The following is a 26299-nucleotide window of genomic DNA, read 5'->3' as shown; positions in this document are numbered from 1 at the left end:
CACCGGGGGTGCCCAGGAGTGGTGATGATTGTTATGTAAATGAAGGTCAGCCCTAATGAAGTTTAAGTGGTGCATAGTTCCAAGCCACCAGGCACCAGGCAATACTCATCACACCTGTCTTTTCCCTGGCAGCTTTTGTTATCATTGCTGCCACATGACTAAAGACTATGCCTTTTGCATCTCAAGCTTCTCCACCACACCTAGTAGTAAACTCAAACTCATCCATTCATGCAGAGGGTCTTTAAACCCCTGTTTGAGGATAGAACTTTGTGAGTGATGATGAGAAGAAGCTGTGCTTGAATTAGTTGTTGAGGCCTGGAACCATAAGTACAATTACTATTGAGTTTGAATTTGTCTAAAAATCTAATACACCCTGTGTTTCCACTATTTAGTTTCCAGGACATGCAGAACTGTAAAAGAGCTAAAACTGGGCTTTGTGGTCACACAGTAATGGGATCAAGTCCCAGCCCTCCATTTATGAGCTGTGTGGTCTTGGGCAATTTACTTAACCCATCTAAGCCTGGTTCCTCATTAGAAAAAAAGGGGGGGGGGGTGGTCAGGGGTAAGGTGCTTGATAGTACTTGCCTCATAGATAATTTGAGAGAATTAAATAAGAAATTGCATGAAAAGTTTCTCTGACTATGCTAAGCTTATAGTAAATGCTTAGTAAATGAGGACTAACATCATCTTCTTCATGGTCTACAATAAATTCTGTTGTCGGGGGCTCTATGCAGTTTCCACTTTCTGAGTTTCTCAATTGCCAGTGCGACTTTCAAAAACTGTTCTTTCTAAACTTCCAGAACACACATAAAAAGCTGGGTGCTAGCCAGAACACATTTGGAACCAAAACAGTCCTAAAAATAAGAAAGGGATGTATGACTTTTTAAATGTTGGGTTTCTCTTTAAGAGAAAACTTATACTGTGAGTAAAGATCAAAACTCATTGTTTCTGTGACCTTGTTAAAAAACAGAGTTTATTGGAACATGATGCATGTCAGATGTTGTTTAGAGTGGCATATGCCCTTCTCAGGATATTTTGAACATACGTTGCATGTCTGCATCTCTCTCTAGTGGGGATTAAAGGGCTGAAGAGAGAAGAAGGGTCCTACATTGGACTACAAAATCCATGATGCTCAGCCTTGCCCTGGATTATGTTCTGCAAAATACAAACAGGTACCAAAAGGATAATTTCCTCCAGCCATATGACAAACAATTTGTGAAATAAAATTTCAAGGGCCTTTCCCATATTGGTTTTGAGGCACCTCGAGAATTCAGACTAATGTTCATAGAAAATCCACCATGGGAAAAAGTGCAACCTGATTTTGGATCCAATTGAATGCCTTCCCAAAAATGGACTCCTTTTTGCCTTTTCCTCTGCTTAACACCCTCCTTACCACTCACCTAGTTTACTTCTCCATTCAACTTTCAGCCTCAACTCAGATGGCATCTTCTCTGGAAGCTCTCCCCAAGCCATCTGTTAGGTGCCCACACCGCCAAATCTCATTGTCCCTTGCAATTCTCCTTCATGGTTCTTATCATGACTATACTGGAATAAATGCATGATTCACAGACCCAGTGTTGTCCACTGGTGTTGGTGGACACCCACTTACTTGCTCCAATTTCATCAGGAATACGACCACATCTATTATGTTGACACCAATGTCAGGCCCAATATAGTGATATAATAAATATCTTTTGAAAATCTGAGAATAAATTTTTTTTACTCTGTGAATTTAGACTCTAAGCTTTGGAAACTCAACTAGTAGCTGATTTGCTAAGAAGCTTTCCTTATGAAAGTCAGAAAAATGCCTTTATTCCATGTAGCCAAAACAAAAAAAAACCCAAATAACCTGTAGCTATTTGATGTCATATCATCTACATTCTATGAAATTAATTGGTTACCAGTTTTAGGGGAAAAAAAGTGATAATTACAACAATTAACACTAATTGGATGTGTAACTGGTTAGATCCAAAAAGGAATTGAGAGAGACTCAGGCAAGAGGGGAGCTTAGAAGCCATACCTTAGCTCCCTGTTCAGGCATACTTGAAAGCGCAGATTCTAGAAAAAAGCCAAAGTGCTAGACTAGAGTTGCTAATGATACTGCTCACCTTCTCAGAGCACCTGCAACATTAGGTTTTAGCACAATATTGAAAGAATAGCAATTCTGAGACAGCTTCCCTTCCCAGAGCCTACCCTCCACTTGGATCCTCCCTGTGAGACAGAACTCACATATACCACAAGGCAGACCTTGCCATTATCAAATTGTTCAAAGGGTTAGGTAATTTCTTACTATATTAAGACCAACGTGTGTCTGATTCTAATTCTACTCCTCAAAACCAGAACAAATGGATGTGTTGATAAAGTAATATTTACTGATTTGGAAAATGAGGCTTATTGCTGTACTTTAAAATATAATAAGCCTCTAAGTTTCTTCATTCCGTGTATGAATTGTGAGCAAGCATGTATATGTGTAAGTGTGTATATGTGTGTGCAAGTATATATGTGTAAATATAATTGTATTTTTTCACATCAACATAAAGGGTGGTCAGTTTATAAGATTCTGGAGGGTTACTCTGCTGTAGTTATTTTTATAGGCTTCTTTGTTAATTTTGAAAACTACTGAAAATCAAAAACACCCAATGGTGCCTGGGTGGCTCAGTTGGTTAAGTGACTGCCTTCAGCTCAGGTCATGATCCTAGGGTCTTGGGATTGACCCCACATTGGGCTCCCTGCTCAGCAGAGAGCTACATTTCCCTCTCCCTCTGCTGCTCCCCTTGCTTGTGCTCTGTGTGTCAAATAAATAAATAAAATCTTTTTTAAAAATAAAAATCACCTATGTAAAATAAACTTAATTATGGACTAAACCCATAGATCTGCCTCATTTTTAAAATAAGACAAGAAATGGAAAAGAGTCAAATGTTTTGTCTGTTTTGCCAAAACCCCAAACCTTTCTTCTTTGGGCAAGGAAATACTTACACCATAAGGAATAATTCTTTAATTGCTTCTAATTAGAATAAATGGCCAATGTGTGCTGGGTCTCAGGGAACATGACTAACACTTGCCTCACCTTGCAATGACTACAGATGAAGTGTGGGTGAGGGCGTGAAAAAGGGGGACATCGCCTCAACACCACCTCCTCCTCTATCCTTGTAGCTGAAATTGGGTACCCACTAATATCAGAGCCTGTAGACTCTTTACAACAAGTGTGTGAAATATTAGGGAAGCTCAAATACTGAGTCATTCTTGAAATAGTTTTTGTGAAGAAGTAGCTTGGTCATTAGTCTATCCTTTGGAGATCAAGAGTCCCCACCCCCACCTGGCCAAGTCCCACCCAGACTCTACCTCAAACTGAGCCCTGGGCACCTTAACTAGCTTCTTAGTAGAATGCAGATAACACCTCATATAGTTGTTACGAGTATTCCAAGAGCTGATTCGTAGAAAGCTCTTAGCACAGTGCCTGACATAAACACTCAAAAGTCTTAGCTACACAGATATACAGGACCAGCCCCACACATTGATTTAATCGTCAACAGTGTGGCACCTGTATGTTCTAGAAACCCCCCACCAGACATATCTATGCGTATCCAGGACTGGGAACCCCTAGCTCAGTTTTTTTTTAAGATTTTATTTATTTATTCATGAGAGACACAGGGAGAGAGAGAGAGAGGCAGAGACACAGGCAGAGGGAGAAGCAGGCTCCATGCAGGGGTCTCGACTTGGGACTGGATCCCAGGTCTCCAGGATCAGGCCCTGGGCTGAAGGCGGCACTAAACCACTGAGCCACCCGGGCTGCCCCCTAAGTCAGTTTTGACCCAAACATTGATGCAAACATTTGACCCAAACTGAGTGAGGGACATGATTGTCCCTATACATAACTGAGTTTTAGTGGCAAGTCAATTACATGCTTCAGTTCCTAAGGAACTTCTGGATTTGCATGAGAGGTTAGAGGCACTTAGTGGGGGGAGGGGGCAAGGATGTGAGGAGAGGAAGAGGGTCACTCTAGTCTTGGGCAAAGACTGAAATGGATGAGGATAGCTGAGAGTCTGTATTAGATAATGGCCTCCACCCACTGCCTCAGGAAGTCAGGTCTGAGTTCTGTGCCAAGGGAGCCTGTAAGCCAAAAAATGATGGAACCACTTCCATGGCATAAGGGTCTGTGAGATCAAGGAGCTGAAGCAAAGCTGATTCAAGATCCAGGTGACAAGGGACAAAATTCACAGTAACAATGGTGCAGCAGCCACTCTTAATAGGCATGTTTGTGCCAAGCACTTTGCATATCTTGATGACACTGGCTAATATCCATTGAGTGCCTACAACTTATCAGGCACCAGTCTAAGTGCTTTATAGGCTTCATTTCAGTTAAACCTCAGAGCAACACCCTGAAACAACTACCATTCCAGCTGTACTAAAGAGAGAAAGGAAGTTCAGAGAGGTGAAGTGACTTGCCCAAGCTCACACAATGAGCAAGGTCAGGGTCTACTGGGTTGTGTGCCTCCCAAGTCCAAGTTACTGATCTACCACTAGACAACTAAGACTCTCACCATCTAATGCACTTTGGACAGCTCCAGAATGCCCATCTCAGCCTTCAAATAAGTAATTGCCTCTTTAGAAAATGCTCTCCACACAGCCAGAGGATATATTTTTATACCAGCCTCCTCAGAGCCAGCTGTGGTTGGATATTCCAATCTTAACCGTCCAAGTAGCTCTGGCCATTCAGTCCACTTTAAGGAAAGACAGCTGATTATCTGTCAAAGTAAACACTGCAAATCATTTAAAAGGCAAGAGTCAGAGAACAGATGTAGCCTCAAGTAGGAAGGAAGGTTAAAGAATTTCTTCCATGAGACTGGCTTCTAAAACGCAAAATGACAAATGAACCTCAGCTTCTGGGCAAAAGAAACTTCTCCCAGGTTATCAGCAATACTTGTGACATTTTTTTAGTATCTATGTTTCTTCCTGTATCAGTCCATTAATTCTCAGCCCATAATCGAGAGTAACCTTCACAGCACCTTCACTTGTTTCACTTCGAGGGGGTGAAACACTTCCATGTTAGGAGTAAACCAGAGACGACAACAATATTCCTGCCTCATCTCTGCCTTTAAGACTTGCCTTTTGATCTTAAGTAAAGGATTGTACCACAGGGAATTCATTAGAGGAAGCAGAGAACAGGATGGCTGACCCTCTCACATTGGTGGTCCACAGAGGAAGACCAAAGATAAACAAATAAGTTTACTCTGTCACTGGGTTTCACAGGGTCAGGCTGTTCCCTGTTGCAGAACATACCCTTTGTGGCATTTACGGGCTTTCTAGAAGCTGACACTAAGGGCTGCTGGTAGTACATTTTAGCTTTCCATTTGTGTGATTTATCACCCTACTAACAAGCCTTTGAAGAACAGAGTACTGATTTTTATCCCCACTGATAAATAAGGAAACTGAGGCATGGGGCTTGCCTACTTTTAATGGCTGAGACTAGCATTATGGCATCTGAACCTCTCCAATAAATTTGGAACCAAGCGTGCTTATACAGAGATTGACTTAGCGCCTCTGTCTTGAATGCTCTTTGACAGGTATAACATGAACCTTTAGTAAATGAAGATGCATATGAAAACTATGGAGTCGAGGATGTGAAAGAGTAAACACAGAAGGAGGCTAGAGCTGATCTGGAAGGACTCCCTGAATAATAATAAAATCAGCCTCCACTCAGGGAACACTTGCTGTGTGCCAGGCGCGGGACCAAGAGCTTCACAGACGTACATCTCTTCTCCTAGCACTTGCCACAATCCTGGGAGGTGGAATGTAGTATTCCCCACATGCAAGATGAAAGACCATGGCCCATAAAGTAATTCTCCTTGTATCTGGATACTTGTCACACCAAAGCCATGACCACTCACAAAAACACCATGCTGTCTCCTATAACTAATGGATTGGGTAAAGGGAAGGCATTTCTTAAAAGAAATCCAGTGGTTCAACTCTTAAAAGTACATTATCTTAAGATTTTGTATGCCAAAAGGAAAATAAGGCAAGTGTTTCTAAGGAACATTTAAATTATTTCTATGTTTCCCATTGCTCTATATAGCATGGTGGAGTGGTTTAGCCGTCTAGCTGGCTTTGAGGCAGGAGAACTTTGTTAAACCTGTTTCCTTATTAGTAAAATGGGGGTTCTATACCACCTCATTGTGTTGCTGTGAGAACTCAATGATGTATACAGCATTAAGCACAGCTGTTGTTACATAGGGAGGACTCTATGAAAGACTGCTGCTGGGTGGCTCAGCAGTTTCGCACCTGCCTTCAGCCCAGGGCCTGATCCTGGAGACCCAGGATCAAGTCCCACACCGGGCTCTCTGCATGGAGCCTGCTTCTCCCTCTGCCTGTGTCTCTGCCTCTCTGTGTCTCTCATGAATAAATAAATAAACTCTTAAAAAAAAATAAAGACTGCTGCTGACACATCATGGTAATATAACGATATTGCCAGTAATAGATTGGAGATAACTAACTGTAATACGGAAAATATTCTGATTTTAGACTATAATTTTTTATTTTCCTTTTTGCTAATAACTATTTCTCATTGATGGGTATTTTGTTGGTGTTTATTCATAGAAGCTTAGATTTGTGACTTTGTTTAGGGAGAGGGTTCTAGAATCATTATAGAGTGATAGTTGCTTCTGCTTGGAAAACAGAAAGCCAGAATAGCACCAACAGCAGGGTGGAAAGATGTGATTTATTAGTTCTTCTCCTATTGCAAAACCAGCAATGCAGATTCACCAGATGAGGACCATGCAGGAGATGCCAGGTTTTTAAAAAATTATATTGAAGCATCCACCAACTGGCATCCCAATATGCATGGGGGATGGCCTTTCTTGTTCAAGGTGAGAAACAGTGGTAAAGGCAGTGCCAGGAGCATCCTAAGTGTCTAAGTATCCTCACCATGTGGAAAGAAACAGCAGTGGCTCCAGTGGCTGGCTCTTTGTTAGGCTCAAAGGCATTTGAAATGTCCTGAATATCCAGGACTTACTGATATTCTTCAAGAAGCCAGACAGAAAAACACTGCAATGTTCTGTCAATGTTAACTTCTCTATAGCCATATATCATGCCAGGTTTGAGATCCCATTTTCATGCTCATCATCTTCATGACCCTAAGCAAGTTCTTGCCCTCTCTGAGCCTTGATTTCCTCATCTGTATATTGGTTATAATAACAGAAAATCTGGATTTAGTTTAGAAACAATGCAACTTTGGGGTGCCTGAGTGGCTCAGTCAGTTGAGCATCCAACTCTTGATCTTGGCTCTGGTCATGATCTCATGGGTCATGGGATCCAGCCCTGCAACAGGCTCTACACTTAGCAGGGAGTCTGCTTGGGGATTCTTTCCCTCTGTCCCTCCCCACCCCCACTTGTGCACACACTCTTGCTCTCCCTGTTTCTCTCTTTAAAATAATTAAATAAATCTTTTTAAAAAAGAAACGGATCCCTGGGTGGCGCAGAGGTTTAGCGCCTGCCTTTGGCCCAGGGTGCAATCCTGGAGACCCGGGATTGAATCCCACGTCGGGCTCCCGGTGCATGGAGCCTGCTTCTCCCTCTGCCTGTGTCTCTGCCTCTCTCTCTCTCTGTGTGACTATCATAAATTAAAAAATAATAATAATAAATAAATAAATAAATAAATAAATAAATAAATAAAAAGAAACCATGCAACTTTAAAAATAACATTGCTATAGGTTCTAATAACTGATGCAATGTCATACAACATTGTGACTTAGACCCAAAAGGTCTTTTATAACTGGATCAGCTTCAAGATTCTTTTTCAATAGATAATTCTTAATTGTAATATACATTTTTTTGCCAGTTTATACACTCTGGCTCTAATTTACAGTAGTGTTTCTCCCAAGAGTCAAAGTGCATTCCATGGAATGCGAGTCCCATGAAATGCTCCTAGAATAGGAACTGGGGACTATAAATTTTTCTCAGAAATTCCCGTTACAAATTAACAAATTAAAGGTTCTGAACAAGTGCAGTATAGAAATCTAGCTGTATTTGACTCAGTGCTTCCCAGTCATTGGTCCATTGAATCCTTCTGTCCTTTAACATTCATTTGAATCCCATTAAAAATCCAAGAAATATGCTTTGAGACAATGGTTATCAAATTTTTTATGTTCCTTAGACTCACCTATAGAGCTTGATGAGACACAGATTCTTTAGTCATTCCCTCAGAGTTTCTGATTTAGTAGGTCTGGGATGAGCCCCAAGAATTTGCATTTCTAACAAGTTTCAGTGCTGCTGATTCAGGGACCATACTTGAAGAACCATTACTTTGAGATATGTAGAATTAAACTAAGTTTCAGGATGTTTTGGTAATAATTCTGGATTGTCAAAATCCATAGCAGTCATAGAATGTTAGATCTGAGGTGGAACTTGCATTCATTTATTCAACCAATATTAATTGAGCATCAACTATTTGTGTTTGGCAGGAGTGTTTTTTTTTTTTTTTTTTTTTTTTTTTAGAGAAAGATCACTAGCAATAGGGGAGGGGCAGAGAGAGAGGGAGTAGCAAACTCCCCACTAGCAGGGAGCCCAATGTGGGGTTCAATCCCTGGACCTTGGGATCATGACCTAAGCCAAAGGCAGACACTTAACTGACTGAGCCACCCAGGCACCCCAAGCACCAACGACTTGTAAGGCACAAGTAGGCAGTTGGGATGAGCAGAGAAATATTGACATGCTATCTATCCTTTCAGAGCTCACAGCATAGCAGAAAAAATTAAGACCTAAATAAACATTATCGTCTGTTGTGATAAGAAGAACAATGAAGGAAAAACAAGTTATGGATGGGGAGAGTTTAGCATGGGTGCTTAGGTGAGGTTGCTTTGATAGATCAAATATGGCCACAAAGTCATTGTAGCTCTTCCCAACAAAAGGCAGATCTATTTTCCTACCTGTGAATCTGGGCTGCCCTTGTGACTTGTTTGACTAATAGAATGTGGTAAAAGTGATGATATGCACGTTCCAGAGCCTAGGCATCAGGAGGCCTTCAGCTTCCATTCTCAGCCTCTTGGAACCCTGAACCTCTTGGAACCACCATATCATTAAAAAAGCCAGAATGAAAGACCATGTGGAGAAAGTGAGACCCACTGTCCCAGTGGAGCCCAGCCCCAAGTCAACCTGCCAGCTGACTGCTATGCCATGAATTAGCCCAGGTAACACCAGTAGAAGAACCATTCTACCAATCCACAGAATCATGAGAAATGATAAATAATGTTGTCTTAAGCCACTACGTTTTATGGTACTTTGGTATGAAGCAGTAGAAGCAATTGAGGATCATGCAAGAGTTCGGTGAGTAGGTCATCTAGGCTGAAGAATGAATAGGAGTTGGGAAGACAAAGCTAGGAGTAGAGAGAGCATTTCAGACTGAGGATGATAGAGTTTTGGCTGAAGATGGGTAGCTCTCAGATTCTCTAATAGCTGAAAGGAGGCATCTACAGGAGGGGATAGATTGAAGAAGGTAGTAGATGTTGTGATAAGCCATCCAGATACTCTCTCTGCTTCAAGACTGAAGTTCTCAATTCCCTGGCTTCTGTTGGCAGTGATGACTGAAGGCACTCAGTTGATTCCTCTCTGGGAATTCACTTTGTCTGAAGAGAGCTGCCTAGCCTAAGATCATGGCCCTCCCTGGGGTAGCTTGCATCCAGTGACAAATCTACACGTTATGGGAGTGTGAAGGGGTGTTGGTATAAAAGTCTTGTTTGTTGCCACAGCAATCTGGGACAACTGCAGGACTTCCTGTGGAATCAGCGGAGGCCCATGTTGTGACTGTATCACAGTTCAGCTTCTCCCCCTGCCTGATCTTGCTTACCTTATTTCCCCTCTCTGCTGAATTCCACGCATGCCCCCAGTAATCCTGCAGGCAAATCTCCAGGTCAGAGTCTGTTTCCTGGGGAACCCAGAGGACAGGTGGGAAGGGCATTTGGGGGGTACAATTTCAGTAGCGCAAGTGATAGAAAAAGATGGCACACACTAGCACACTGGCTCTGGGGATGGAAATAAGCAAATGTGAGATTATATGATCATTTGAAAGATGGGGAAATGGAGTGCAAGACAAGATCACTAGTAGTGCTGTGGCTAGCCATATCAGAGCCTGAAGCAGAAGGAAAAATCAGTAATACCGATTGTGTCTTTATTTAAAATCTTGGTATCTAAAAAAATAAAATAAAAATAAAAATAAAAAAATAAAATAAAATCTTGGTATCTGAGAGGTGCCTGGTTGGCTCAGTCAGTTAAACATCTGCCTTCAGCTCAGGTTGTGATCTTGTAGTCCTGGGATCAAGCTCAGGGGGGACTTGCTTCTGCTCAGTGGGGAGCCTGCTTCTCCCTCTCCTCCTAATTCAAGCTCTCTGTTGCTATCTCTGTTCTCTCTCAAATAAATAAATAAAATCTTTAAAATAAAATAAAATCTTGGTATATTGTTCAAGGGTATTTTACATTAATTTTTATTTTTAATAATATTATTTACCTTTGCCACTAAGTTTTTTGGCATGCCCTTAACTTTTGTACTTCTCTCACTCTCCCTTGTCTCAGTCCTGGAAATGTTTGCTGTCCTAAGACACTAAGTTTTGGAATAATTGTTATTCAGCAATAGTTAACTAGTGTGCTAGCTATCAGTCCTTTGGAAATGTACCTGATTTCTCAAAGCCTCAGTTTCTTAATCTGTGAAATAGGGATAATATCACACTGCACACAGTTCTTCTGAAAATTAAAGGAAGTGTTTCTTTTTTTTTAAGATTTTATTTATTTATTTATGAGAGACACAGAGAAAGAGAGGCAGAGTGTACACAGACAGAGGGAGAAGCAAGCTCCATGCAGGGAGCCCGATGTGGGACTCAATCCCTGGACTCCGGGATCACACCCTGAGCCAAAGGCAGACGCTTAACCGCTGAGCCACCCAGGCGTCCCTAAAGGAAATATTTCAGACAAAGCCCTTAGCGTAGTAACCGTCATATAGCATTTCAATGTGCACACAATTATCATCATTAGAATCTTAAGAGTTAGATCCTGGTTTTAAGATCCCAGAATAATATTGATTTTTTTTTTTTAGAACTCTGGTGAGAATTTCCTGTTCTGCCTTTTAAATAAGTTTTTTAATTTTCTCCATTTACTTTTGTAAAAGTAATCCTTTTTTTTTTTTTTTTTTTTTTTATTCATGAGAGACAAAGAGAGACAGAGAGGCAGAGATACAGGCAGAGGGAGAAGCAGGCTCCATGCAGGAAGCCCGATGTGGGACTCGATCCAGGGACTCCAGGATCATGCCATGGGCTGAAGGCAGGCACTAAACCATTGAGCCACCCAGGGATCCCTGTAAAAGTAATCTTTATGAGCATAGGTCTGGGAGTTTAAAAATGAGGAGTAAATTCTAGTTGCTTAAGAGCAACTGGTAATGCATCATGAGGTACTATCTTAATTATTACTAGCATTTGTTGAGTACTCATGAAGTGTGAGGGCACTGGGGCAAGCACATCACATACATATGTTGTTTAATCCTCCAGGGACACCTACAAAGCAGGCATTCCCCATTCCCCCCAAGTTATTCCCCATTTTACAGATAAGTAAACTAAAGGAAGCATAGAGAAAGTAAGTTCTTTGTCCAAGGGTACAGCTAGAAGGAATTTGCCTCCAGCACTAGGGCTCTCAAGGTCTCCACAGCTTGTGCACAATTTGCAAAGGGAAGTATTTCTCTCAGTTCCAGCTGTGCCCTTGGTTGGGCAAATCACCTTTCTCCTTTCCGTTGCCCACATCAGGTCATGCTCACCCATAATAAGGGGGTGCTTCATCTCTTAGGAGTTAGCCCTTTCAAGGATTTCTCTATTCATAATATGAATTGTGGCCTGATGCTGAGTCAGCACGTTGAGTCTTACTGGTATCCCTGCTTCTGCATGAATAACAGCATGTGCTGAGTAAGAGGTTTGGCCTAGCTTTAATTCCCTCCCTGTGGCTTTTGCCTCAAGATTTGGCTTACTCTGCTGCTGGGGCCTGATATGCCAGCACAACGCGGCAGCCTTCTTGGGTTGCAGGGCTCTAATTTTTTCAGTACCTTATGGTCTCTTTTGCCCTTGAACTATAGATATCGACTTTTCACTTTAATGCACATTACCCTGAGAAATTCAAGGCCAAAGAAAAACATTCCACAAGACCTGCCCCTGTAGGAATTAGAATCAAGTAGGAAATGGGAGAGATTGTATATAGGCCACATTTGTTCCCACAAATCGAGATTGCTGGAGCATCACCAACAACTCCCTGCCCAGCTGGAGGGCTTATCTTGGGGAGACTCAACATGCTCAGAAACATCTGGATTTCTTTTTTTTTTTTTTTTATTTCTTATTTTTCTGAAAAAAATCTGAAGTTTGACATCCAGAAGACATCGTATTACAATTTTATTCTTTATATTTACTGAAATAAAACATCTTTTGGGAGGAAGAATCATTGTATTAGTGCAGGTGATTATGTTTTGCTAAGCCCACATTAGATTGCTAAGCACTCATCATTTGTCTTGTGTTCCAAAGTTTTGAGAAGTTTAAAATCAGATCCAACTGCAAATGGATGCCCCTCTAAAGAAAGTATGAATATCTTAATCCAAGAAAACAAAACCCTTGACCTTCTGAATTATAGAAATCCTAGAAAGTGACAGAAGCTTATGTACTACACTATCTGCATAAAAAGGGGAGAAGGAATTATCTATTTATGCACATTGAGGATCAATTTAGCTTCATCAGTTCATTACACATTGTCAAGAGTATTTATCAAGCACTCTTCCCGAAAGGTCTCTGCCAGCTGGAGAATTCTCTGACCTAATATTCACAGAATCTTATACTTGGACAGGCTTTTTGAGGTTGTCTCATCAAATACTTTTCCTAGTGTAGAGCTTCCTTCCTGACATTCCTGACAGATGGTTTGCAGATGCAGGTACTCCTCTAGCACCATCTCCCCTAGCAAACTTCCCTCACCTTAAGTCAGAATTCACTGCTGCCCCCACTGAGTCTCTGTAATACTTCATATATCACAAATGCTATCATTATTAGATCATCACAATAACTGCAACTTACTGAGCACTTACTATGCACTAGACAGTATAGTATCTAATATTATACAATAACTCTGCACAATAGATATTATCATCCTCATATTTCACATAGGAAATGGGGTAAATTTGCTCTCTGGTAACTTGTTCAAGGTCAGAAAGCTAGAATGTGGCAGAGACATGTCAAGTATGAGGGGTCTTGGGCCTGGACCTCCGCTTTCCTCCCTTTGCCACCTCTCTTAGACAATAGTCAATAGGTGATATTAGACTTATTCTGTACTCATATATTTCCTCTCCATTGATTGTAAACTTTTTGAAGACCAGTATGGTGTCACTTTTCTTCCAATCTTCAGTCCCTACTACTGTGCCCAGCACATAGTAGCATCTCAATAAGCATTATCAATTGAGTAGGCCACTTCCCTATTCTCCTGGCTTCCCTGAAGCCTCAAACCCTGATTCTAGATCACTTCCTTTGTTCCACTCAAATCACACTGATAGGGACTAATAATCAGGAAGCAAGACACATCATGTTCATGTAGATTAAAATTCTTCAATCAAGTGATATCGATGAGAGCTCAGACTTGAAAGAGGTTCTGTATGAAGGAAGGTATGGTTATGTGGACATATGTGTGGGTTTTTTTTTTTAAGACCTTATTTATTTATTTGAGATAGAGGGAGAAAGTAAAAGAGAAAGCACAAGTCGATGGGGAGGGGTAAAGGGAAAGGGAGAAGTAGAGCAGGGATCCTGACTTAGGGCTCGACCCAGGACTCCAGGATCATGACCAGAGCCAAAGGCAGATGCTTAACCAACTGAGCCACCCAGTTGCCCCTATGTGGACATGTATATTGCTTTTATGTTTGTTGGTAGAAACTGAATGCATTAAATTAGTTTAGTGGGTCAATGTGAGAATTTAGCTCTGCCGAGGGAGAGATATGATAAAGAAAAAGAGTCTATATTTTTTTATGACCTTGGGATTGAAGAAGAGGGGAGGCACTGATATGAAGTTTGAGAGCAACCCAAGCAGAGGGTGTAGGCTGAGATCGTATAGGAAAGATTTGGGGCTGGAACAAAAGGTGGGGAGATGAGACCAACAGCTCAAGAACTTGTGGGCTCATCTCATGTACTCTTGGTATTAGCATCTCTGCATGAAAATCTCTTTATGTGACGGTGAAGCAACAATCTTCCTTATTTTGCATTGCTAACTGTTGAAGAAACTTGTTGTCTCGATTGCTGTCCTCTTTCTTGCCTCCCCCAAAGATGTTGAGTCCATTCGACCTGGTGGGAAGAGGATTAACATCACCCCAAAAGGAAGCTTTTGGTGAAAGCTTCATCTCTTCAGAAAGGTAAGACCTTTGATGAAAGGTTCTTCATCTCTTCTACTTTGTGGCACCTAGAGAAAGCAGGATACTCCCTTCCACTGTACTTCTAATGTGATCTCTCTGACTCTGTCTTTGTCTCAGTGTCTATCTGCATCTGTCTCATTAGCCCCTTTCTTGTTCCAGGTCCCACTCCTTAAATGTATTCCTCATCAATTTCTCTGTTTGTCCATAACTTTATTGATTTTTCATAGCCCTCCTCCCCTGTGAAGCCTTTGCTGACTGCATTAGCTCACACTGACATCCTGTTGTGGACTGAACTCTGTCCCCTTAAATTCATATGTTGAGTCCTAACCTCCCATGACTGTATTTGGAAATAGAGCCTTTTTGTTTTGTTTTGTTTTAATTAATTAATTAATTTTAAAGATTTTATTTATTTGAGAGAGAGAGGAAGAGAGAGTGAAAGAGAGAGAAAGCACAAACAGTGGGGAGGAGTAGAGGAAAAGAGAGAGAAGCAGACTCCCTCTCTGAGCAGGGAGCCTGAGGCAGGGGCTCCATCCCAGGACCTTGGCATCATGACCTGAGTCAAAGGCAGATGCTTAATCAACTGAGCTACCCAGGTGTCCCTGAGATAGAGCTTTTAAAGAGGTAATTAAGGAAGCATCTGGGTGGCCCACTTGGTTAAACATCCAACTCTTGATTTCAGTTAGGGTCATGATCTCTGAGATCAAGCCCTGTGTCAGGCTCCACACTCAGTGGGGAGTCACTTGAGATTCTCGCTCTCTTCCTCCCTCTGCCCCCTCGCACTTGCATTTTCTCTCTCTCCCTCAAATAAATACAATAAAATCTTTTAAAAATAAATTAGATGAAGAGGTAAAGTTAAATTAGTTCATAAGGATGGAGTCCTAATCCAATAGGACTAGTGTCATTGTAAGAGAAGAAATAGGGCACACAGAAGACAAGCCATGTGGGGACACAGAGAAGGTGGACATTGGCAAACCAAGGCGAAAGGCTTCAGGACAATCCAACCCTGTCAATGCCTTGATCTTGGACTTCCAGCCTGCAGAATTGTGAGAAAATAAATTTATGATGTTTAAACTACCTAGTCTTCAGTGGTTTGTTATGGCAGCCTGAGCAGACTAAGATATTTCCACTTCCCTCTGGAGATTTTTAGCCTTCTATGTAGCTTGCCTCTTTGGTAGTTTATACTGTCTTGTTTTCAGTCTTTCTATCAGATTTAAGTCTCTTCTATTTACTGTTCCCTTGTTCACACATTACTTCATCAAAATGTGTCTTATCTCTCAAAGCACATTATCAACTCACAGGGAAAAAAATCAGGTTATATAAGCATATTTTATTCTAAAAGGCCTAGAAAGAAGGTATAAACTCTGGGCATTCAACAAATCTAAATTTCTTAAATAAGTGGTAATTAAATTACTCCTCTTAGTTATCAGCAATGCAACCTGGGATAAAACTTTTTTTAAAAGACTTTTTCATTTATTCATGAGAGACACAGAAAGAAGACAGAGACATAGGCAGAGGGAGAAGCAGGCTCCCTGCAGACAGCCCAATGTGGGACTTAATCCCTGGAACTCTGGGATCACGCCCTGAGCTGAAAGCAGACACTCAACCCCTGAGCCACCCAGGAATCCAATAACCTGGGATAAATTAATCCTGTTTTCACAGCTGTAAATGGGGAATATATTTTATTTCTTAAATAGAATTTTTCTGAGACAGCAGTGTGGATTAAATGAGATAAAACTGCTTGGCACATAGAAAGTGTTTCATTAAAAGAGAACTATTATCATTTTATTATTTTGTTCTGAAGCCACATCTGGGAAAATGAAAATGGTCTTACCCAGAAGATGCAAAATCACTGCAGGTTCAGTTCTCTCCAGTGGATGAAGAGATGAGCCAGACAGAATTTTACTGGTTGAAAGAAATAAATAATGGAACCCAGGTTCCCTTTTCTCTCCACTGGTACTCCAAAATGGAATGCTTTTTGCCTCAGTAATGTTTTCTAGTCCCATTAGTTGTTATGTTTCAGTTTAAATAGCAATTTGTATGACCAAAGCATCAACTACAATATGCTCTATGTATGGAACACATAAAATGTAAGGATAAGGAAATGTTAAAAGGCAGACCTACTGGACCCTTATTGTGAAAGCCTTGGATTTAGCTTTGTTTTAACTTTCTAACAATTCCAATGTCCTAAACAGGATTCTGAACAGATTGTACAGAAACACAGCTTAATTGTATTAAGATCTTATTAGAAAATTTCTAATTACCCACATGCAGATGGAAGTGTAATCTGTTATAGGATTTCAGCCTTGTGGTGATTCATTCCACCCCACCTTACTGACACAAGTCAGAGGAATTATCCTACAACAGTACAATTTGCAAACTGGATAAATCTGAGAGCTGAGATTGTTTTTATGAAGGATCTGTTGCAATACTCACCTTTAATTTAGAATCTTCACAGAAGATTCCTTCTATGGCTGGTTCAGGAATCTTTCCAATATTAAACAAACTCCCCACTCCCCACTTCTTCACTGCCCCTTCCAAAGTCAAGAGTTTAATCAATACTAATTGAAATTGGCATAAGGCAATTTAAAAATTTTCCTTATAAGTTGGCATGGACCTAAGCCATGTTTTCCCAGATCCTTGGATTCAAAAGAGCAACACCTGAAACTTCACAGCCAAGATGTTGTGGTGAGAGGCTTACACAGTCTTAGCTGTCTGTTACAATAAGGCTTGCAGAAAGGACATGTGAGTTGATCTATTGAGCTGCCAAGGGACTTTTGTGATTTGATTTTTTGTTGAGGAATTTTTAGTGTAATATCCATCTCACTTTTAAAAAGGTTTCTGATAAAGTTTCTTGTTGGAGACCAAAAGAGGGAAAGAAAGACTAAGAATAAAATTTCCTAGTGGTGTTAAATACAAAACTGAGGGGCGCTTGGGTGGCTCATCTGTAAGAGTCTGCCTTTGTCACTCAGTTAAACTATCCCCCCACCCACCTCCCCTGAACACTGGGTGTTATACTATATGTTGGCAAATTGAATTTGAATAAAATCAATATAAAAATTTAAAAATAAAATTTAAAAAAGAGTCTGCCTCCTGTTCAGGTCATGATCCCAAGGTCCTGGGATGGAGCCCTAGGTCAGGCTCCCTGCTCTGCTGTTCCCCCTACTTGTGCTTTCTGTTTTTCTCTGTGTGTCAAATAAATAAAATCTTTTAAAAATAAATAAAAAATAAAAGCAAAACTGAAGAGAATAAAATTTTAAAAGGATATGGGCACAAAGAAAGGTAATATAGTCTACCTCAATATTTTGGTTTAAAGAATTCCTTATCTTTTTAAAAATATACAATGGTACATGCTCATTGTATGTATGAGTACTAATATAAGTATGTATCAAACAAGTGAAAAGTCCCTCACTTTTCCTCTGGCATCCCAGTCTCTGAACAAAAACTATCATTATTATTTTAGTGTATGGCCTTCTAGATGCTTCTTCCCATACGTATGCAGATTTCTTCACCTTAATACATTATACTATGTATATCATTCTCTACTCTGTATTTTTTATTTGTTTATTTATTTATTTATTTATTTATTTATTTATTTCTCTGTATTTTTTAATCCAACAAAATGTTATGGTTTTATTTCCTTGCCTATTCATATAAATCAACCTTCTTAGTGTCTGTATATTAATTGCTGAGCCATAATTTCTCCTGCTAATCTCCTGCTAATAACATTTATGTTGGTTCTAACTTTTTACTACAAGGAACAATGGTATAATGACTATATGATTGCAATATGAAGATACTGCATACTTACTAATATTTCCCTAGATTAAATATTTCATGTGGAATTACTGGGCCAAAAAAAAATACTCATTGATATTTTGGTAAGTTCTGACAAATTGTCCTCTAAAGGGCTGCAACAATTTAAAAATATTATTTTTAAATATCTCTACATATAGCATAGGACTTGAACTCACAACCACAAGATCAAGAGTTGCATGCTGTACTGACTGCTAACTGAGCCAGCCAGGTACCACAAGGACTGCAACACTTTAAACTCTCCGGAACAGTATACATCCATACTTATTTCCTCAATCCTTCATCAACTGTGAGCATTGTAGGCAGTTTTCATTTTTACAAAGTTCTTATTTCTACATTTGTATTTACAATCTTTACAGTGCAGGGCCTGCCTATCATTTCCAAACTATGTGACAGAGGAGTTTAAAGTTTGGGTTTTTAAAGTTAATTATAGACAATGAAATCTTTGGGGCCCCTGAGTGGCTCAGTTGGTTAAGCACCCAACTCTTTATTTCAGCTTAGGTCATAGGATTGAGCCTGCCATCTGGCTCCAAGCTCAGAGGGAGTCTGCCTGAGGGTCTCTCTCTTCCTCTCCTCCTGCTCACTATCTCTCTCTCTAAAATAAATAAATAAATCTTTTTTTCAAAAAAAGACAATAGGGGTGCTTGGGTGGCTCAATTGATTAAGCATATGTCTTTGGCTCAGATTATGATCCCAGGATCCTAGAATCAAGGCTGCAACTGTCGCTCTGCTTGGTGGGAGCCTGCTTCTCCATCTCCTTCTGCCCCTCCTTGCCACTCATGCTTTCTCTCATGCTTGCTCTCTTTCTCAAATAATTAAATAAAATCTTAAAAATAGAAATAAAAAATAGGGACAGCCAGGGTGGCTCAGCAGTTTAGCACTGCTTTCAGCTCAGAGCCTGATCCTGGAGACCTGGGATTGAGTCCCATGTCAGGCTCCCTGCATGGAGCCTGCTTCTCCCTCTGCCTGTGTCTGTACCTCTACCTCTCTCTCTCTCTCTCTCTCTCTCTCTCTCTCTCTCTTTCTCTTTCTCTCTTTCTTTCTGTATGTGTCTCTCATACATAAATAAATAAAATCTTTAAAAAAATTTTAATAGAAATAAAAAAGAAAAAGATAATAAAATCCTTTTTAAAACCTTGAAAACTTAATTTCTTTCCCTAGGCCATATCCTCTCCCATTATTTGAGAACTAGGCAGGAATTCCTAGTCTCTTTTGCTAAGTGAAGCTTCCACTTCAAGTTTCTGAGTTACAAATCTCACCAGGATAACAAAGAGTCCTCTCTTTTCGTGGGTGAGGACCATATTGATATATAATCCCATGGGGTGCCTGGGTGGCTCAGTGGGTTGAGCATTGGACTTTTGATTTGGACTCAGGTCCTCATCTCAGGGTCCTGAGATGGAGCGTCATTTCAGTCTCCACACTTAGCAAATAGTCTGCTTATCCCTCTCCCTCTGCCCCTCCCCCCACTTGTATGCACTCGCTCACTCTCTCTCAAACAAACAAATTAAAAAAAACAAATAAATAAATAAGTAAATAAAATCTTGAAAAAAAAAAGAATACAATCACTTGCCTATCCTTCTCTGACATGCTAGAGCTGACTCACGCTGGAATGACAGAGAGGACGAAAGAATTTAGTACAATCTCATACTCTAGCCTAACACCCAACACCAATTGATTCTCAGCCACAGAACTTGGTAGTGGAGGCTCCAAGAGGCTTTCTAAATGTCCCAGTGTCACTACAGTGAGCTACCCATCCTACACACTTCAGCACCTGGACAGCTCTCTCTGCGTCACCCCTAGAGGGAGATCAGGATAAGCAGCTTGTTGAGCCCTCTAGTGGTAGCTTTAGTTGGCACGACTGTTTTTTTAATTACTCAGATCATAAATGGAGCTATTACTGTTATAAAAGACCTAAGCAAGGCACCCGGGTGGCTCATTGGTTGAGCGTCTGCCTTTGGCTCAGGTGATCTCGGGGTCCTGGGATCGAGTCCCTCATCGGGCTCCCCACAGGGAGCCTGCTCCCTATGCCTCTGTGTGTCTCTTGTGAAATAAATAAGCAAAAATCTTAAAAAAAAAAAAAAAAGACCTAAGTATCTTAAGAATATAGAGAGTAAATATGAAAGTGCACATCATTCTCTCCACTTGCTTCCCCTTCTCAGAGGTAAGCATTGATAACACACATATACTTACCCACATCTTTTATTGTGAACAGATTCATTCTAGACCCATTTGCTTTTTTTTCAACTAATATAATTCCTAGGTGATTTTTTTTATTTGAGCACACATAACTCTTAATATTTGTGGAAGACAATATGAGTGAGTGGTTGAAAGTATGTGTGCTAGCAACACACTGGTCATGAACCCTAAGTCTGCCACTTCTTAATTGTCTGACCTTGGCCAAATCATTTAACTTTTATGTACTTCAGTTCACTCATTGGTAAAGTAGGGATCATTAAAAACTCATACTTAGAGGGATTTTAGGGGAGATAAATGATAAAATATAGGTGAGCATTCAATAACTCTTAGCTGCTATTATTATTACTACTAGTAATTACAAATTGGTGCATAGAATTCCATAGTACGGTTGTATTATAAATTATGTAATGACCCTCTTACTAATGGATATTTCCATTGTTTCCTAGTTTTCCTGTGTTGCAAACAATGCTATAAGGAACACTATAGTACATATATGTCTTTATGCCCACATGTACACAATTTTTTAAGATCTTTTCCCAATACAAGAAGGCAAACCTTTCAACTAACTTCCAAAGTCTCTGAGAGTCCACATCATTGATTGATTTGCACAGTGCTGCTGACAGAGAGAGATTAAGAGACAATTCCCCTGAGAGAGTGTCACTGTAGGCCCAAGTGCTATGAAGAAAAACAAAGCAGGGACAGTGCATAGAAGAGACCAGGGGTGATAGATGGAGCACCCTACCTCAGATTGGGGGGTTAACAAAGACTTCTCTGTGTGAATGAAATTAGCAAAGGGATCTGAATGAAATAAAAAAAAAAAAAAACTGAACATAGCAAATGGTTTATAAATGGGTGGGTCCAGGAAACAGTTCTGACTTTCTAGTCCTTTTCTTGCCTCCTCCAATGAAAGCAAACCTTGTATCCACCCCTCCATCCCTCCTACCTACCCATACATTGTCTTTATTTACCTTGGGGTTCTCCTCCATTCACCTTCCCTTATCTTGAACATAAGCATTTAGCAGGCAGGATTGAATTTCTTGTTTCATAGCCCCCCAGCTTCCCACCAGAATAGGATCCTGGGTTGTGCATTCTGTGGGTACTCCGATGTTAACTGGCTGGGATGAGGTTGCTGTTAAAATTAAGTAATCTCTAAGGTTGCTATGCAACATGGCCCTTGGCCACTGGAATACACTCTACTCAGTGACATGAGAACATGAAAGGGGAGGCATTCAAATGTATATTCTACGGGTGTCAATATTCCAAACAAAATGAGTCCTTCACTAAGACCTTGGGCTTTAGTCAAAGGAAAGCTATTTTTTGCTGGTACAGTGTATTAGATGTGGGAGTTTGTGTTTTTTTGGTATAGGCCTAAAGGCATCCAAGGGTTTATAGAACTTACTTTGCTCTAATGTGTTTTGTTCTGGGTTTCAATTGTACCAATGAGGATGCTTTTGGCTACAAGAAAGTGAAACCAAATTTTGACTGGCTTAAAAATAAAGTGTATAACTTCATTAAACTAGTCCAGAGGTGGTTGACCCCAGGATGATTTATTCAGGATAATTTAAACAGCATTATCAAGGATTCAGATTCTTTCTGTTTTTCTGCTTTTCTATCCTCAGCAAAACAGGGTGACTCCTCCAGCTGTTTTCTCTCAATCCCAACATTGCTATGCAGTTCCAGGCACCATTGCAGCTAAGACTAAAAAGGGGACTGTGCCTTACAGTGTGTCTCACAACCTAGGAAAATGCAGAAACCGTCTGGACTTTTTAAAAAAAGATTGTATTTATTTGAGAGAAAGAGAGTGAGCACAAGCAGGGGGAGGGGCAGGAGGAGATGGACAAGCAGACTCCCCGCTCCCCCAGCAGGGAGGCTGATGTGGGACTCCATCCCAGGACCCTGAGATCATGATCTGAGTTGAAGCCAGATGCTCAACCAACTGAGCCACCTAGGTGCCCCACGACTTTCCATTTATTATTGGCTAGAACTGGGTCACATGTGCATGTCTAAATCAAAATTGACAAAAGAATGGACCTACCAGTCCCATTCAGCATGCTTCAGTTGTTGTTGGCATCTAGTGGCTTGAACTAGATTGTGCCAGTTTCTTTTTTTTTTTTTAAGATTTTATTTATTTATTCATGAGAGACACAGAGAGAGAGAGAGAGACAGAGACATAGGCAGAGGGAGAAGCAAGCTCCATGCAGGGAGCCCAACGTGGGACTCAATCCTGGGACTCAATCTTGGGACTCCAGGATCCTGCCCTGGGCCTAAGGCAGGCGCTAAACTGCTGAGCCACCCAGGGATCCTGTGCCAGTTTCTTAAAGAGGAAATCCTCCTAATAGTTTTAAGTGATAACTACAAATGTCTCAGAAATCTCCATCTACCACTCCAAAGTGAAACTGAAAAGTGCAGAGAAAGTGGATTACTTTCTCATTGTGTTTTGTAAATTGGTTTCCAAGTCTAAAAGATGAAATATACACAGTGTCCCCATGGAAAGTCTCCAATGCCCAGGATGTAATGTGAACAGCAGAGTGGGGTTGAAGGTATACCAAGCACAGTATGGGATCATTTAAGTCCCTGGCTTTGGCACTGTGGTTCTGTGAACAGATTTTCTCGTGTGTCACTGCAAACCACACCAGCTATACTTATTTTCCACAACAATAAAAATGATACTTGATTTAAGAGGCTTACTGGATGGTTAAGACTCTACATCCATATCAAGGTTATTTCCAAGCATTGAAATGACCATAGAATAATGTAAAATTATTTTTTGTTGTTGTTGTAAAATTATTAATCTCTTCCTAATAATTCCTATTTGAACTTTTTGATCAATTCTCAAGGTAATTTTTCTTTTCTTTTTTTTAAACATTTTAAAAAAGATTTTGTTTATTTATTCATGAAAGACACACAGAAAGAGGCAGAGACACAGACAGAGACACAGGCAGAGGGAGAAGCTGATTCCATGCAGGGAGCCCGACGTGGGACTCGATTCCGGGTCTCCAGGATCAGGTCCTGGGCTGAAGGTGGTGCTAAACCACTGAGCCACGCAGGCTGCCCTTAAAGTAATTTTTCTAATAGAACTTTTACCTACACGTAGTCCAATAAGCCTTCCATTTAAATCTATCTACCACACTCAACATAATAAAAACCGGACCGTAAGCTCTATGAGGGTAGGGCCATTTCTCTTTCTTTCTTTCTTTCTTTTTTTTCTACCTGTAGCATAGTTGATGTTTGATATTGTGGACAGAAAAAAAATAATGGTTAGATAGCTAACATACACTTGCCATGTGCCACAAATAATGCTAAGAGAAGCACATATATTACCTCATAGTAATTCCATAAAGAAGGTACTATTGTTCCTCCATTTTACAGATCAAGAAACTGAGGCTTGAAGAAGTTTTTCATTTTTTCAAATCACACCGTTGGTATGCACAGAATTGGAATTACAATCATGGTCTGTATTTTAAATTTGTGCTCTTAACTATGACCCTGTAGAGAAGAAATTCAAACTACTAGCAACATCCAGCACCTTCACAAATGATGATCCCAAAGAGAAACCATGGAATTGAATCTTTTGAGTGCCATGATTTCCATCTGTATTTCAAAGAGCACTATGAAATAAGTCATCCTCACTAATCATTCTGGCAATCCATTATTTCAGCCATTGTGACAAAGCAGCAACTGACTGGTGGTATATATTTATTTTGAAATTAATCAAAGTGATAAGCCTAGTGCTTCTGAAAGTCATTTCAAAGGAACAAAGGGCCAAAGAAGCAGGTTATGTAGACAAGGCTGTATCATAGTAATAAAGTAATTGGTACATGTATACAGCAACATTTTTCCCTTTGCAGTTGATCATATCTATTGGGTGTCCACAAAGGATCTGTCACTGGCAAGACAGAGAAGTTTAGCAAAAGATCCTCTTCTTTTTTTTTTTTTTTAAGATTTTATTTACTTATTCAATTCATGAGAGATACAGAGGCAGAGACAGAGGCAGAGGGAGAAGCAGACTCCCTGTGGAGCAGAGAGCCTGATGCGGGGCTCCATCCCTGGACCTCGGGATCATGACCTAAGTTGAACACAGATGCCCAGCCAACTGAGCCACCCAGGCACCCCAAAAGATCCCCTTCTTTAAAGAAGTTCATTCTGTTTGGACAGTTAAGACAAACACACGTGGAATAACTCAAAAGTCCAAAAATAGCATATATACTGAAGATGCCACGTGAGGTCTACAAAACGTAATTTAATTATCTCAATCACTTGCAAGGAAGATACTGTTGCCCCCATTATGCTAATAGGAGACAAGACACAGAGAGGATAAACTAGTCACCCAAATAACACAGTTTGCATGTAGGAATGTCAGGTCTGTCCCCACATTCACCAGATTCTGAAGCCCATCCACTGAACCACTGGATTTCACTGCTTCCAAAGAATGACATAGCTAGTAGTCAAAAGCATCAGGAAATGTTATTGAAGAAATGAGAGTTGAGTCTGGCCTTGTAGAACTAACAGGAGTTGGATAGGCAGACAGAAACAGATAAAACAGCATACAATGCTGAAAAGCATCTACAAAAGCCCAGAGATGAGATTTAGCTTAACATAGAGGGCAGAGGAACAGGGAAGTAGGTCTACATGATTGATGGGAAGAAGTGAGAAATAAGTAGGAAGTGAGGGCAGATTAGGACAAGTCAGGTGTGGGCAAGAGGGAATGAAGGAAGAGTTTGAGTATGTTGTGATAGGCAAATGGGAGGCTATTTGATCATGGAAGCAATATCAAAAGTTGGGGGGACATTTGGGTGGCTCAGCGGTTGAGTGCCTGCCTTTGGTCCAGGGCATGATCCTGGAGTCCTGGAATTGAATCCTACATCAGGCTCCCTGCATGGAGTCTGTTCTCTCTCTGCCTATGTCTTTGCTTCTCTTTCTCTCTCTGTCTCTCATGAATAAATAAATAAAATCTTTAAAAAAAATCAGGACACTGGTTCTTAACAAGGGTAACTTTGCCCTCCAGGGGACACATGGCAATATCCAGAAACATTTTTGGCTGTCATAACTGCCATAACCTCCCCCTGAACAAAAATTATCCACCCAAAATGTCACTTGTGCCAAAGTTAAGAAACCCAGTTTAGGCAGATAGTGTGGCAGTAGCTGTCAAGATGGAACAGAGGGAAGAGGATGGAAGCAAAGAGTCTAGGGAAGATACTCATTCAGAGAGACAGAAGTTAGACCAGGTTTAGAGGGGTGGAGGCAGGATGAACAGGAAATGGTAAACCCTCCAAGTAGTTCGAAAGAAAAAGAAAAATGCAATTTTTAATCTCTCTTAGAGGTAGTTTTCTACAAAATGTGGGAAAACTAAGTTTAAAAGTTTTTTTCTTTTGAATCATCTAAGGGCATCTTATTTTATGATCTAAAAACTTGTAAATGATATACAACTGCAAGAATATTGCCACCATGAGGGTATAGGGCACAGAGCTTTAATTGTAGCATAACATTTTCATTCTTTTTTTAAAGCAAAAGCTGAAGCAAATTTGACAAAATGTTAACATCTGTTAAATTTGGATGGTGGATGCATGAGTATCTGTTATATTATTTTTTGTACCTTATGTATTCTTGAAAATGTTCATGATTAACAAAAAACAGGGTAGAGGAAGAAAGAGAAAAAAGTCTTGAAGTGGTAGCTGATGGCTTTCATTAGAATTTTATTGGTATTGTCAAATGCCATTTTTTTAATTATAGAAATTGTATGTGAATATATTCATATTGTAAAAGCTGTCCAACCATACAAAAAAATAAAGAATAAAAATTTCTCTTTCACTCTTCTTCAATATTTTTTTCCTCTTTGTTAACCACTGCTAAATGTTAATGTGTATGTATATATCCAGATCTTTTTCTATACAT

The 26299-nt window shown here is 40.2% G+C and overlaps 1 long non-coding RNA gene across 1 annotated transcript; it reads left to right on the top strand.

Moving 5' to 3' along the window:
• The first annotated feature begins 9044 nt into the window (after positions 1-9044).
• On the top strand, positions 9045-24162 carry LOC119864585. The gene is made up of 4 exons (XR_005374441.1): positions 9045-9182; positions 14313-14398; positions 18357-18500; positions 23777-24162. It is a non-coding gene; the product is annotated as an uncharacterized LOC119864585 (long non-coding RNA).
• Positions 24163-26299: the final 2137 nt, after the last annotated feature.

Source organism: Canis lupus, chromosome 20 (genome assembly GCF_011100685.1).
Source record: "Canis lupus familiaris isolate Mischka breed German Shepherd chromosome 20, alternate assembly UU_Cfam_GSD_1.0, whole genome shotgun sequence".
In the NCBI taxonomy this organism is placed as follows: domain Eukaryota; kingdom Metazoa; phylum Chordata; class Mammalia; order Carnivora; family Canidae; genus Canis; species Canis lupus.
The sequence above is the reverse complement of the archived record's forward strand: the minus strand, read 5'-3'. Positions and strand labels throughout refer to the sequence as shown.